The sequence below is a fragment of the Crocodylus porosus genome, unplaced genomic scaffold (genome assembly GCF_001723895.1).
Source record: "Crocodylus porosus isolate Cpor-Errol unplaced genomic scaffold, CroPor_comp1, whole genome shotgun sequence".
In the NCBI taxonomy this organism is placed as follows: Eukaryota; Metazoa; Chordata; order Crocodylia; family Crocodylidae; genus Crocodylus; species Crocodylus porosus.
Window position 1 is genome coordinate 171,459,907 of NW_017728906.1, and position 5,632 is coordinate 171,465,538.

The 5,632-nt window shown below is 39.1% G+C and overlaps 1 protein-coding gene and 1 long non-coding RNA gene across 7 annotated transcripts in view; one reads left to right on the top strand and one right to left on the bottom strand.

Annotated features, from left to right (window-relative positions):
* Nucleotides 1–2,847, bottom strand: part of LOC109306675 — a 23,732-nt gene extending 20,885 nt beyond the window's left edge. For 3 of the 5 annotated variants that reach the window (XR_002100074.1, XR_002100073.1, XR_002100075.1), the window contains exons 1-2: nt 2,716–2,847; nt 2,068–2,228 (exon numbers count right to left, since the gene is read on the bottom strand). This is a non-coding gene — a long non-coding RNA (uncharacterized LOC109306675). The remainder of the gene's footprint in view (nt 1–2,067; nt 2,229–2,715) is intronic. The other 2 variants (XR_002100071.1, XR_002100072.1) reach the window with 2 other exon arrangements.
* Nucleotides 1–5,632, top strand: part of CRYL1 (crystallin lambda 1) — an 87,551-nt gene that overhangs the window by 23,696 nt on the left and 58,223 nt on the right. The gene's annotated exons all lie outside the window — the stretch shown is intronic.

Sequence of the window (5,632 nt, forward strand, 5' to 3'; positions counted from 1 at the left end):
CTTTAAGAAGAGGCTTGATGCCTACCTGGCTGGACTCATTTAAGTCCAGTTTTTCTCCCGCCCAAGCGGGAGGTCAGACTTGAAGATCTGCAAGGTCCCTTCTGACCCTACTTCTATGATTCTATGAAGTTTTGTAGTGAATCGTGGTATTTGAATATATGCGTTTAAACACACTTGGGAAGCAAGTCTGCCGAAGTGCAGGATGGGCTTATCTGCAGCAAAGTAGGGGTAAAAACCCCGAAGTAGCTCTTGAGTATCTCCTAAATCCTCTCACCAGTATCTTACACAGCTTTTCAGGATGCCTTGGTCTCATATTTGTGTGTCCTTGCTGTTCTAGGATCATCCTGACTCACCTGTTTAAACACTGGCATACAACCAGTTACTGTCCTCCTGTGACCCCAGTACTGAGGTTGTCCAGATGACCGTCCCACTCCTGTCTGTTGAGCAGCTATCCCTCGTACTGAGGTTCTAGACGTCATTGTTTTTTGGGAAAAGGAATATGTGCAGGCCTATCTGTGCACTGGAGTGGCTAGAATTCAAATATAGAAGTGTCTGTCTGAACAAATGAATGAGGGAAGTGCAACACATATTGAAGCCAGGGCTAAATAAAAGAAAAGAACTTAACCTGGTTGAAAAAAGTGTAAGGGATGACCATGACTTTTGGAGAACTTGCAGCATCTACAGCTACTTTGAGCTGGACTGTGTATTTGCGAGGGAACTTAAAATTTAAACCTCTGCGTTTGATGGATATCACCAAACAACACTGAATGCACCCACGGCAGTCATAATCCTGAACCCTCTGACTTCATGACCACTGCCAACACAGAGAAAGACTATTTTACAAAGACTGAGGAGCTGACAGAATTGCAACCAGGTGGTCCAGCTACATCACTGGGGGGAGACACTGCTGGGAATCACTTCCAGTAAGCAGTATATGTTGCTTATAAGGAATGCCGTGGAGACAAACAGCTCTTAGTTTGAGGTATCGTAAGGGTGATGTCATATTTGTCTACAGCAGGGGTAGGCAACCCCTGGCACAGGTGCCAGAGCATGGCATTTTGCTTGGCACATGTGCCTTGGGGCAGATGGCAGGGAAGGGGCCAGGGCTACACTACCACAACAAGGATCCGGCCCCTTGCGGCTCCCCTGCCATCCACCTGGCATGCCAACGTCTTACAAGTTGAGGTTGCAGGTATTTTTGGCACTCTGCCCAAAAATGTTGCAGACCTCTGGTTTAGATTGCCTAGTATTCAAGTATACAATTTATTATACATCCATCAAAACTGGATGGTGGGATGGAATAAGAAGAATATTTTGATTTAAATCCCAAAATACATGGCCATCTGGTGGGAATCCATGAACCTCAGGAGTGAAAACAGTGCATTATGGAATGTCAGGCTAGAATTCAGAGCTCTTTTTCAAAGTCTGACTCTCCTGTGTGCACCATGCAACAAAGAGAAAAATATTCCTTTAATTGGAGAGTAACAGTGCAGTGGTACGCTCTAGTGGCACCACAGTTATTGGTTGGTCTTAATGTAAACACAGAAAGCCTACTGCAAATTTCAAGAGCAGATCTGCTTTTTCATCATTCCATCTCTAGTTTTCCCATGTGTTTTTGATATTCCTGGCTGAAATTCTTTTGGATACAAATTAGGTTTGATTAGGTTAGCTTGGTTCAAAGTATTAACATAAAGTGTTCGTGCATGCATGCTTACTTGTGTTTCCTGGTTGAGAATCACTAATTTAAAGAGACTATATGTGAATTCTTCAAAATTATACCTTCTTTCAATTGAGTAGGAGATATGAAGCTGCTTCTCTTTTCATCTTGAATCTGTACTGTAGTAACCAAGGCATCTGGCTATACAGGTGGAAGAGATGCAACAAACATTAATTTTAATTTAAGAAAAAAAGTTTAGCATCCTGAAATGGTCAACTTTTGACAGCTGTTTACAGCCAAAATAATGCATGGTAATTATATTTTATATATCACGATAAATGTCCATAACCCAATAAAAAAAAACATATACAAAAACAAAATATGGTCATAGAGCAAGTGTGGTTACTTACTATCAGGTTGGGTCAGATGTTAACAGCTGTGCATTGAAACATGGAAAAGGGGGGTGCTTGACACTTTGTAGTCTCTGTTTTCTGTCACAAGCAAATAGTGTGTTGGCAAGGTTTCTTCCATTCTTGAAGAAATTGATCACTGTAGAATTATCTTCTCTGTCCTGAGGATTTAAAAAAATGAGCATATATAATTACAACCTGCTCTGAGCATTTTATTGCAATAAATAAATATCAGTGAAATATCCAAAATTATTTAAGATTATGAAAATGTTGTGGATCTTATTTTGGTTAATAAGTGTAAAGATTTGGAGTTTCTCTTATTTTTTTTACAGTTATTAGCTTATTCATTTTTTCAATTTTTTTTCAATCAAAAGGAAGACACAGGGAAGATGATAAAATGTATTAATTAGTCAGACCTGTCTCTTACTGTAAGAGCTACAGTTAGACATGCTGAATATTTGGCGAAAAGGCTGTTAACCTCTGTGTATTCGGTGAGGAGACTAGGGATATGCAGTTTCTAACGTCCATAAAATGCGAAGAAATAATCTTTCTAGCCTTAAATCTACCCAAGTTATAATACAGACTTAACTAGCATGTAGTATGAAAAGTACAAGCTCCTTTGCAAAGCTAGGAGAGTATGACACTTACTTGTTTACCAGGAGTCTTTCAGTTTTGGGAGTGTATTTTCTCCAATTTTAAGATCTTGCTGCTTGGTATTCAGCATGATTTCTTCAATGCATAGTGCGCATCTGCCAAAATGGTTCCTTTGAACTCTGTTTTTGTTTAAAATTCTATCATTCATCACGGCCAGTAATGACTCTGGGTTTCTCAGTAAATGCTGGTTACTAAGTAACTCTTTCCTCCATTTACTTTTTAAATATTATTAGAATTGATGCAAATCTTTGCTTACCAAAGGAGATGTGCAAGTAAACTTAAATACCCTTGGTCTTATGTGACTCCTAAGTAAACCAAAACTAGATGAGACTGCTTTCACAAATTTTCACTTTGAGGGAAGGGGTTTTGTTTTATACTTTCTTAGATTCAGTATCTAAGATGTGTCTAATCCAAGTCCACTACAGAACATATTTTCTGTTTCTCTATTTCTGCACTGAATTTGTGGCCAGTGGCAGAAGGTAAATGAAGGCAATCCTGTGAATCCCTAATTCTGGATCCGAACTACTTGGAGTAGCCCTAGGGCTGCTCTGAATCTGTCAGACTTGTAATTGACCTCCAATTAGACGAGCCAGAGTGAGATTAACTCTGGACTTAATTTATGTATTTGGGATATTTTGACTTAAATTTATTTTGTAGATTAGGATAGTTCATGTAGATTTTTCAGTTCTGCACATCTCTTGTCTATATATAGTTCAATTTTATAGTGACTTATATTTTATACAATAGTGAACCTCTTTAGATGTAGAAAATAGGGAAATAACAGGCAATTTGATTTATTTTTATAGGGGAAAACAAAATATATTAGGTACTTTACAGTATAAATCGTAAGACATGGGATGGCCTTTACGCCAAATGGAATAATCTTTTAGATAAAAAAAAAATTATGCAAACATAAGGCTGGAAGGGACCTCAGGAAATCATTTAGTCTAGTCCCTTTCTCAGGACAGGTTCATTTATGTTTAAATCGTCCCAGACAAATGTTTATCATACCTGCACTTAAATCTTCCAATGATGGAGATTCCATAGTTTCTCTGGTAATCTTGTCCAGGATTTAACCACCCCCAGAGGTGGAAAGTTCTTAATATTTGAACTCTTCCTTGTTGCAACTGAAGCTCATTATTTCTTGTCCTGTCCCTTGTGTACATGGAGAATGAATTATCACTGTCATCATCTTTATAACGACAGTTTTTGTAGTTGAAAATTGTTGCCAAATTTCCCCTCATATTTCTCTTCCCTGGACTAAATAATCCCAGTTCTTTCAACCTTTTCTTGTATGTCTTGTTTCCAGACTTCTAATTGTTGTTGTTGGAGAGGGATCAGAAGAGAGTAGTTTTCCATATCTTCCTTAACAGGGTGGCCAGAATTAGACTATGCTTGGTAGACTAGTACTGAATGAAGCAGAAAGATCACTTTCCATGATGTGTATGATACTCTGATGTTCTTGTTCATTTCAGTAAGCTACTAGCCCCCCCACCCAACAATATTATGTTGTTGACTCCTAGTCAGCTTGTAGACCACTGTAACCTCCAGATCCAGGCCCTTATTGAATTTCAGCATATTTCTTTAATAAATTGGGAAATGATATTAAGTTTATTCTGACTCTTAATTGTGTTGTGTAAAGGGCCTTCTACTGTATCAAGCTTGGTGTCATCTGCAAATCCTCCAAGTCATCAATGAACACACAAAACTATACCAGACCCAGAACAGACCTCAAGATCAATTTACAATCAGTTCCAGCCAACCAACATGGCCAGTATAAGGGGAGCCTAAGAAGTTGCATTTTCCTAAAAAGATTGTTCATGTGTTAAATATAGACTTTGGTAACTCCTAGGCTGTACCATAGTCTTAGGTTTGTGTGTCTTTCTATGTATGTTATTAACTGGCTATTCAGATGTTCCTTCAGCAAGACAAAGTTTTCATTTAGTACCTCTTGAGAACAGATTTCAGTTAGCAACATGGGGAACAAAGAAAGAGTTTTTTTTTACTCCTCCTTTTGGGAATCAACTAACCCTTAGTTTCTTATTTTGTCACAGCCAACATAAACCTTGAGTGATAAATAGTTTCATGTATTACTACACCTCTGTATTTGCATGTCCTTTTATTCAAGTAATAAATGCCTTCATCGGCATATGCAAATTTATAAGGTGGTACAGAAATTGTGTGAATCTTCTTTTTTCCAGTGCACCAATATGAGAGCAAAAGATGATGCTTAAGGATAGATGGAATTTTTAACAGGAATCCCTGCTTATCTTGGAGGTTGCTTGTAGGGATTACAGGCCTACTACCTGTTCCTGTTGCAGCTTGTGCCACTGTGCTACTGCTTCTGGTGGATATTCCATTCACTTCAGTGAGCACTAAGATAGAAGTTTTTTAGAACTACTGTGCTCTGATTTACTTTTCATCCCTGATCTGCTCTTGCATGATTTGTCTTTTGTGACTGATTGATTACATCAGTACTATATAGATACAAGTCTGCAGTGTGCTTCTAGCTTTTTTACTATAGGCTTCACATTTTTAGCATTCTTATGGACAGCTTTGGGAGTGAGGCAGGGAACACCACCTAGAAATAAACTCCACTTGCTCACGCTTTCTTAGCAGGTGTGAGTTGCTCAGAGCAACTCTGAGTACATACATCATGGCAGGAGAGCTTGAGCAACATACTGGTGCATGGTACCAGCCTGCTCCCAAATCACTCATGCTGCCTGATCTGTTGGACACTTGCAGAATAGGTGTGAGTGGGTGGGGCTTATTTCTCAGTGGCAACCCTGGGCTTCTGCTGGAGGTGATTACACACCCATGGTAGTGTTCAGCAGCGGCTGAATTGTGGAGTATCTTGTTCCTTGAAGGTTGTGGGCTAACCATGACTACTACTGCGGTGGTGGACGGGTCA